Source organism: Tachyglossus aculeatus, chromosome 11 (genome assembly GCF_015852505.1).
Source record: "Tachyglossus aculeatus isolate mTacAcu1 chromosome 11, mTacAcu1.pri, whole genome shotgun sequence".
NCBI classification, from domain to species: Eukaryota; Metazoa; Chordata; class Mammalia; order Monotremata; family Tachyglossidae; genus Tachyglossus; species Tachyglossus aculeatus.
This window is the reverse complement of record NC_052076.1, coordinates 72559303-72569051: the sequence shown is the minus strand read 5'-3', so window position 1 is coordinate 72569051 and position 9749 is coordinate 72559303. Positions and strand designations below refer to the sequence as shown.

General features: G+C 46.2%; 1 non-coding gene across 1 annotated transcript; it reads right to left on the bottom strand.

The window, feature by feature from the left end:
* Positions 1-9025: 9025 nt before the first annotated feature.
* LOC119935422 lies at positions 9026-9163 on the bottom strand. Its single transcript, XR_005453305.1, has one exon. It is a non-coding gene; the product is annotated as a small nucleolar RNA SNORA7 (small nucleolar RNA).
* Positions 9164-9749: the final 586 nt, after the last annotated feature.

Genomic DNA, 9749 nt, shown 5'->3' with positions numbered 1-9749 from the left:
CTGACTCACAGGCCCATGCTCTATTCACTATGCCACGCTGCTTCTCTTTATATGAACGTGAATTGTTATCTGAGGAGCTCTTACCCCTGCTAGGGATCAGTGAGGCCTGTAGAAGGACAGTAACATTCTTAAGGGCACACAGCAAGGCAATGTGTGGACACTTTTTATCCTAGTCCTTAGTATCCCTAATCAGATCAGTTCATGAGACCTCAAGGATAGGACTCAGGAGGTCTGGATGCCATTTTGTCTGAAGCAATCTATCCCACCCCAGATCATGTCTTCTTTGAAAGCCTACTTGTGGCTATATGGATCAGATGAGGGTATCTCATCTGGCTAAACTGCTGTCGATCATCTGCTGTTCTGATATATGTCTATATTATGTTCAAGAAAAGGGGATGGAGGAAACTTGAGCATAGTTTCTGTAATTTAATTTTTTATAATGTATGCAGACTTGAAAATGGATTGGGCAGTTGACTGGCCTGTAGTTAGACCAGTCTGCAAGTCTTGTTGATCCTCCCTGCACTTCTGCTCCACCCAGCTTAACAGCTCAATAGTGGAGCTTGTGATATCTCATTCCCCCAAGGTCTCTAAAATATGTGGAGGTATCCTGAAGAACTTATCAATCTAATGGGAAAATATGGCCCATACTCATAAATGCTCTCTCTCTCTCTCTCTCTCTCTCTCTCTCTCTCTCTCTCTCTCTCTCTCTTCACATATAAACGCATTCCAAATATATATAGATTCCGTTCCCGAGAGGCCGGCCCGCCATCACACCTCGCGGCCCCGCTGCTCCAGGAAGGATCCTCTCCTCAGAGCGCTGCCATAGGAGCCTAGGACTCCGTTCTCGAGAGGCCCGCCCGCCCGCCTTCCCGCCATCACACCGCATGGCCCTGCTGCTTCCGGAAGGATCCTGTCCTCCGGCAGCCGCCGCGAGGGCTGGGGCTCCTCCACCCTCCCTCCCTCCGTCTGTCCGCCCGTCCGCCCCCGAGGAGCCTGCTATCGGGCGCTTATGCCCCGCGGCCGGGCTCCTGGCCATCACCCCGCCCGGGCATCTGCATCCCTGCCCTGCTCCCCCTTCCCTTTCCTTCCCCTGCTTTGAAGCCCACATTATTCGCCTCTAAAACCCCCTCCAGATTCTTGTAGCCGGCATCTCCCACCCACCCCCCGGCCCCACCTCCAACTTCTTTAACGATTTTGACCCCTTTCTCACCTTACTTCTCTCCTTTTCCATGCCCACTCTGATCCTCGGAGACTTCAACATCCACACGGATATCCCTTGTGACTCCTCTGCCGCCCTGCTTCTACCTCTCCATTGATGCTGCCAACCTCCTGCTACACCCCGCCTCCCCCACTCACCAACTTGGTCACACCCTCGACCTCATCATCACCTACAGCTGCACTGTCTCCACCCTCACCAACTCTGAAATCCTCCTCTCTGATCATAACCTTCTCAACTGCCTCCTCACTCACACTCAACTCCCCTGTAAATGTATATTACTTCCTCACAGTGACCTCCGCTCTCTCGACCCCATCCATCTTTCTGAGCTTCTCACACCCCACCTCGCATTCCTTTCCTCTCTACCCAATCTTGATGATCAGATTACTACTCTCATTCATTCATTCATTCAATCGTATTTATTGAGCGCTTACTGTGTGCAGAGCACTGTACTAAGTGCTTGGGAAGTACAAGTTGGCAACATATAGAGACGGTCCCTACCCAATAGTGGGCTCACAGTTTAGAAGGGGGAGACAGGTAACAAAACAAAACATATTAACAAAATAAAATAAATAGAATAAATATGTACAAATGAAATAAATAAATAGAGTAATAAATACGTACAAACATACATACATATATACAGGTGCTGTGGGGAGGGGAAGGAGGTAAGGCTGGGGGATGGGGAGGGGGAGGAGGAGGAGAGGAATGAGGGAGGCTCAGTCTGGGAAGGCCTCCTGGAGGAGGTGAGCTCTCAACTCTACCCTCTCTACTCAGCTCGACTCGCTTGCTCCCCTTTCCCTTCGCCGCTGTTGTACCACTAACCATAGCCCTGGATCACTGCCACTGTCTGCCTCCTTAGATCTTATGCTCGAGCTGCTGAACGCTGCTGGTGAAAGGCTAAACACCAAGCCAACCTCGTTCACTCTAAGTTTATCTTTTCCTGCCTTAACTCTGCCCTCTCCTCTGCTAGACAAAACTATTTCTCCTTCCTTATTGACACCCATGCCCATCATCCCCGACAGCTCTTCCGTACATTTAACTTCCTTCTCTGGCCCCCTGTTCCTCCCCCTCCTCCTTCCCTCAGCCCCAACGATCTGGCCTCCTACTTCATTAGTATAATTAACTCCATCAGGTCTGAGCTCCCCAAAGTCACTCCTTCCCCTTCTCCAACCCCCCTGCTTTCAACCATCTCTGCTACTCTCCCATCCTTCCCAGCAGGATCCTCAGATGAGATCTCCTCCCTCCTCTCAAGTGCTACTCCGGCCACCTGTGCTTCTGATCCCATTCCCTCTCATCTCATTAAATCTCTCACCCCATCCCTCCTCCCCTTTTTAACTTGCATCTTCAACCACTCACTCCCCACTGGTTCCTTCCCCTCTGCCTTCAAACATGCTCACATCTCCCCCATCCTAAAAAAACCCTCTCTTGACCCCATCTCCCCTTCTAGTTATCACCCTATCTCCCTCCTACTCTTACTTTCCAAACTCCTTGAACGAGTTGCCTACACCTGCTGCCTCAAATTCCTCACCACCAACTCTCTCCTCGACCCCCTCCTATCTGGCTTCCGTCCCCTACATTCCACCAAAACAGCTCTCTCAAAGGTCACTAATGACCTCCTGCTTGCCAAATCCAATGGCTCCTACTCTATCCTAACCCTCCTCGACCTCTCAGCTGTCTTCCACACTGTGGACCACCCTCTTCTCCTCAACACACTATCCAACCTTGGCTTCACAGACTCTGTCCTCTCCTGGTTCTACTCTTATCTCTCCGGCCATTCATTTTCAGTCTCTTTTGTGGGCTCCTCTCTCCCACTCCCATCCCCTTACTGTCGGGGTTCCTCAAGGGACAGTTCATGGTCCCCTTCTGTTCACTATCTACACTCACTCTCTTGGTGAACTCATTCGCTCCTACAGCTTCAACTATCATCTCTATGCTGATGACACCTAAATCTACATCTCGGCCCCTGCTCTCTCTCCCTCCCTTCAGGCTCATGCCTCCTCCCGCCTTCAAGACATCTCCATCTGGATGTCTGCCCGCCATCTAAAACTCAATATGTCCAAGACTGAACTCCTTATCTTCCCTCCCAAACCCTGCCCTCTCCCTGACTTTTTCATCACTGTAGATGGCACTACCATCCTTCCCATCCCACAAGCCCGCAACCTTGGTGTCATCCTTGACTCTGCTCTCTCGTTCACCCCTCACATCCAATCTGTCACCAAAACCTGCTGGTCTCACTTCCGCAAAATCACCAAGATTTGTCCTTTATTCTCCATCCAAACCGCTACCCTGCTGGTTCAAACTCTAATCCTATCCCGACTGGATTACAGCATCAGCCTCCTCTCTGATCTCCCTTCCTCCTGTCTCTCCCCACTTCAGTCTATACTTCATGCTGCTACCCGGATCATCTTTGTGCAGAAATGCTCTGGGCATGTTACTCCCATCCTCAAAAATCTCCAGTGGCTACCAGTCAACCTACGCATCAGGCAAAAGTCCTCATTCTCGACTTCAAGGCTCTCCATCACCTCGGCCCCTCCTACCTCACCTCCCTTCTTTCCTTCTACAGCCCAGCCCACACCCTTCGCTCCTCTGCCGCTAACCTCTTCACTGTGCCTTGTTCTCGCCTGTCCCGCCATCGACCCCTGGCCCACGTCCTCCCCCTGGCCTGGAATGCCCTCCCTCCACACATCCACCAAGCTAGCTCTCTTCCTCCCTTCAAAGCCCTACTGAGAGTTCACCTCCTCCAGGAGGCCTTCCCAGACTGAGCCCCCTCCTTCCTCTCCCCCTCCCCATCCCCCCTGCCATACCTCCTTCCCCTCCCCACAGCACCTATATATATATATGTTTGTACAGATTTATTACTCCATTTATTTTACCTCTACATATTTACTGTTCTATTAATTTTATTTTGTTAATATGTTTTGTTCTGTTTTCTGTCTCCCCCTTCTAGACTGTGAGCCCACTGTTGGCACAGTAAGCGCTCAGTAAATATGATTGAATGAATGAACGAATGAATGAATGAATGTATGACTATGGACCAACCAACACACATATATATGTGGACTTGCTCAATTACCAAAAACCTTTCAATGTGGTTTTCGATACATTGGTACAGTGCCAGCAACAGTGGTAGCACCTGTATGAAGTGGGTTGTAGCAGGAAAAGTAGGGCACTGTGAGAATAGGAAGTGTGAATACAGCAGAAAAGGAAGGCTGTTATAGAGGAGGAGAAGATTAGTCCTCCTGTAATTTAATTAGTCCCCCTCTAATTTCTAATATAGAAATTGACTCTATGGCAGGTCAGAGTATTTGCTTTTCTTCAAACATTCTTTCTTCTGAATATTTCTAGTCATAGTTTTTGTAGGAATTCTCTACAATGTTTGTGCAATAAAGGAAATCACAAAAATCAGATTTCCAGTCCTAAGGACTGGAAGACTTTGGATCATAAACGTGGGTCAAAGGAAACTTATAATGGGGTGCACGTGGAAAAAGACAGCCCAAGGGGGGTTTTGGACAAATGGAAGCAATCAGGGAAGGGGACCTACAGTGGAAGCTCTGGTTCCTGTCCCATGGTAGTGAGGGATTGCCAGAGCTGGGTTCATGCCATTTATTTCCATTGGTTCCCCTCCTCAAGGCTTTGGGACTTCAGAGTCATTGCCCAAACATCAAAATGAGGTGATTGGTGACTGGTGAATCAAGACCAATATCGAGCCTAGTGGAAAACTCACTTCAAAGTCTGATTTTGAGCCAACCCTGTCCTTGGGATAAAACCTCTGACTGTGCACTTTTTAAGGCCAACCTTAGTTAAGTGCTCATTCTGGTACTTCTTCCTCATCTTAACCAAACTGAATTCAACTTTATTTCTGGGCATTTCATTTGGAAGTTTCCAAAACAACTGATTCTGATGAAAACATATTTCATGCTCTCATTCAAATGCCCACTCAAATTAGTGAAGAAGCTGCAGTTATACAATGGAATTGTCCCTGCCACCACTCCTCTTCTTTTCCCTCTTCCTCCCTAACCACCCTATCTTCTGAGAAGGGCTTTCTTCTTCCAAACCATCTGTTGCAATGTCTTGCCAGATGTACAAAGAAGAGACAGGACAGTGACTGTAATTATCCCCCACTTTTGTATCTAGAGGCCGAGTGGGGTATGAGCCTTTCTACTACTAACACCAATAGAGATTCACCTATATCTCTCATTATGATTCATGCTGTGAATAATCCTGTTCTTCAGATTGGGTGGGTAGAACAGTTATTACAGAATCAGCTCCTTATTATCTAGGCTGGGGCTAATTTGATGGAGTGTATACTCTTTCCCCAACTCATTAGCCTCATTTGGGGAGAGACTGCGACCCATCATTTCACAGTTCAAGGAGAACCAATGTGATTGGCTGTTAAAGGTGGAAAGACTCCAGAGTCACATATGTAAATTCCTAGGAATTTCAATTAAACAGTGATGTCTTGGCTCATTAAGGAGTCACAGTGAGCAATCCAGGAGCATGGGAGAAGAGTTTTGAATTAATGCATTCTCAGTCTTTTGACACCTATACAATGACAGACCTAACTCATCAACCAGCCCCTATGCTCCCTGCCTTTTCCAGTCTCTAAATTGAGGTACTGTGGTTGCCATTACGAACTCTGAGATGCTGGGAAAAAATGTTGGTTTTTTTGTTTCATGCCATTTTGAAGTTGATGTGTCCTGGTGTATGAAGACTCTGAGCTCTTGTAACACCTTCAAAAGGAGGAGAGTAAGGTTTCCATTAGACAGGCTCTGAAAGTGAATAGACTCTTTGCCACAGATGCTATTTAGCCATTGGGCAGAAACTGAGACATTTCAGAGTAACTGATGATGATTGTGACATAAACTCTCAAACTTGTAAACCAGTTGCGAGTGTCCATTCTGTTCTACTGATGCTCCTAATTTTCCCTCTGGATGTTGACTCCCTAGAAAATTAAAGAATCCTTTGCCATCTTGGATAGGACTCATTATAGTCCTAAGCATTTTTGAACAGCATTATTTTCAGTAATTGTAGCCCAACCATCCTGTGCCTGTTTTTTTAGTATTTTATGAGATGCTAACAGCCACATTTGTTGGGGATCAGTTAGGAATCGCACTGGAGGGGAAGAGAATTTTAAAATGTGATATTCTGAGTATCCTGTTACCTCTCCACTACAGACCTTGCAGCTCTGCTCCCAGCATGACCAGTGCACCACAGGACACCTGGGTAGACTTAAGATGCCACTGATTGCATGTTGAACCCCTCCACCAGCATCCTCCCTGTGCCTGCTGCCTCCCACCATAGCTCTGAGGGCCCTTGGCATCCTCCTCTAATAGATCTCCCCAATGCCTCCCCAGGATTCCTGAACTGACTCTCCTCCAATTTACAAAGGAACCTGCTTCCCAACACACCTTCCAGCACCCATTTGGAATGGAGGAAAGCAGCTACATCTTGGTGCCACCTCCACAAAACCTTGGGAAAGATGGTGTGCCTGTTGCTGTAGTCATTACCATGACTGAGGATTTTGATATATATTCTAAGCCACAAGAAGCTTGACATTCTGCTCCTCATGACCCAGTATTTTACTGATCTTTGTTTTTGTCTTTATGCTGCTTTATTGTTTTGTTCCATAACTCCTTATTTGTGTGTCACCAATCTCCTCTCCCCTTTATTATTTTTAGATTGTGAGTCCCCTGAAGGACAGGAAACCGTGTCTAATTCTCACCTTTGTACTTAGTACAGTACTCTGCTCATAGTAAGCGGTTAATAAATACTACTGCTACTACTAATACTTCTACTAGTACAATATTAGTACTACTGCTATTTATGGTCCCAGGAAGAGACTACTCTGGGATGCCCAGAATGACAAGGGATGCTCCTGCAACTGAGAGAGCAGCAGAAGATATATAGAGAGGAGGAAGCTAGTAAGATCAGAACAAATCTGAGCAGCTGTTCTCCTTCCTGCTCTATTGAAGATAGAAGAATTTTGGGCTTTAGATTTTGGGCTTTAGATTATATTCAAGGTCTAAGGGATGTTAAAATGAGAAGAAGTCACTGAGATTTTCATCTTCAGAGATCTTTAAGATTAGGACAGACATTCATTTAGCTGGAAGAGTTTGTATGTAGGTAATTAGTATACAGAGAAGCAGCATGGCCTAGTGAAAGAAGCATAGGCCTGGGAGACAGAAAGATCTGGGTTCTAATCCCATCTCCACTGCTTGTCTGCTGTGTGACTTGGGCAAGTTACTTAACTTCTCTGTGCCTCAGTTACCTCATCTGTAAAATAGGAAGTAAGACTATGAGCCCCATGTGAGACATCAGCTGTGACCAACTTGATTACCTTGTATCTACCCCAGCACTTACAATAGTGCCCGGAACTTAGTACGTGCTTTACAAATACCATACCAAAAACAAAACAACACAAAACAGAAAGACATCACACTCTCCACTGTACTCAACTCTCTTGCTCCACTGTCTATCCACCAATCTTATACCACTAATCTACAGCCCCGAATCACCTCCACAGTATGCTTCCTCCATTCTGGTGCACTAACTGTGGAGCACACAGGTAAAACACACATTTTGACTACAACTGTCAATCTTCAGGTTACAGGGTAGCGTTGGCATCAAATAAGAGTCTCTTGAAACAACTCTATGCTTAGTGGATCTAGGAAGCATTTGCGTACATGATTATGCAATTTTATTCCACTTAATGAAAATTACCCTCTGTAGGTGATCTCTCAAGAATGCTTTTGGACTTGGCCTCACCACAGGAGGCCAGGAGCAAAGGAAATCAAATCTATTCTCTCCCTCTTTCCAGGGGTCCCAAACTCCACGCTGAGACTTTGCAGGGAAATCTAGAATCTACCACCAGCCTGAATCAGATTTATTCAGAGTCAGGGCTAGTGCCAGAGAAGATTTATTTTCACCTTCATGGCTAATACTGTCTTCTTGAACTTCCACGACTGCAGCAATAAGCATGGTCTGAGAAGAAGGAAGGGAGGAATTAATAATGTGGTTTGGGCATTGCTCTAAAGTAAATAAATAGGTGAAAGTGTAATCAAAGATGTTGACAGTGCAATATTGCCTGGTGTGGAATGATTGGATTTGTAAATGCAGTGAATCAGACTCTTCCTAAAATGAACCCAGGTGATTTGAGAGGTAAACACAGCAGCCACATCAATCTGATGATGTTTCAGATAAATGAAGACCAAGACAGGCAGTGAGATACGGAGAAGACTAGTGGGTCAGATATTACTTAGAGAGAGCTCACTGAAGCAGGATTTTTCAGGCTTTCCAGCCCCAACTCCCTCCAGTGGTTGTCTGAAGGTCTTTGCGGTGGTGGTTTGGAAGGACAGAAGAACAAGTGGGCTTCACATGCAGCAGGAGAGCTGTAACTTAGACTTAAGAAAGACATTAGGTCTTTCTTACTAAAATGAGTTACTGAAGGACTGTGAAGAACAAGGTATTTACAAATCTGGTTTGTATAGCAGCTCCTATGTTGTCCACTCCCAAGCACTTAGCACAGTGCTCTGCACAGAGTAAATAGAGTTTGAGATTGGTCTGCCTTCAACTATTGTCCTGTCATGTGTAATGCTATCGAGTTGTTTCCATAATATAGCAACACCACAGACACACCTCTTCCAGAACGCTCCGCACTCCATCTGCAATCATTCTTGTAGTGTATCCATGGAGTTTTCTTGGTAAAAATATGAAAGTGGTTTACTATTGCCACCTACCACACAGTAAACTCGAGTCTCCACCCACGACTCTCTCCCATGCCACTGCTGCCCAGTACAGGTGAGCTTTACTTCTAGCAGTTTTCCTTCCACTCTCTAGCCAATGCCCAAGCTAGGAATGGAATGGATAGACCTCTGCCTGACTCTCCCTCCCATATACTAGATTGGTAGAGTACTGGAAACTCTCCAGGTGTGACCCTGAGAGGGGTCCAACCATTGTACCATTGTTATATTGTACTCTCCCAAGTGCTTAGTACAGAGTTCTGCACACAGTAAGTGCTCAATAAATATGATTGACTGACTGCCTGAATGTGTTTGTTTGGGCTCTGGTTAGGAGGGTAATTCTAAACTGAATCCTGAACTGTTCAGCCAGGCCCTGAATATCACCCTAATCCTCTTCCTATATAAATAAGGGCAATCACTATTGCACACTATGTACTGGATTCCAATGCATTTTAAATCAGTGAGGTTGGGCTATGATGGGCTTAAACCAAAGAAGCCTGAAATATCCTCTCACAGAGCAGGAAGTCTGAAGGATCAGGGATTAGGGAATACACCAAGGACACGCCAGCTAATATGAGTTGGCCAGAGATCAGTGGTTGAGTTCAACTTCCCTCCTCCCCCTTCCCTTTCCTTCCACTCCTTTAAAGCCCATATTATTCGCCTCTAACACACCCTGCAGATTCTTGTAGTCATCAACTACCGGCCCCCTGGCTCCACCACCAACTTTTTTAACCATTTTGACCCCTTCCTCACCTTCCTTCTCTCCTTTTCTATGCCCACTCTGATCCACA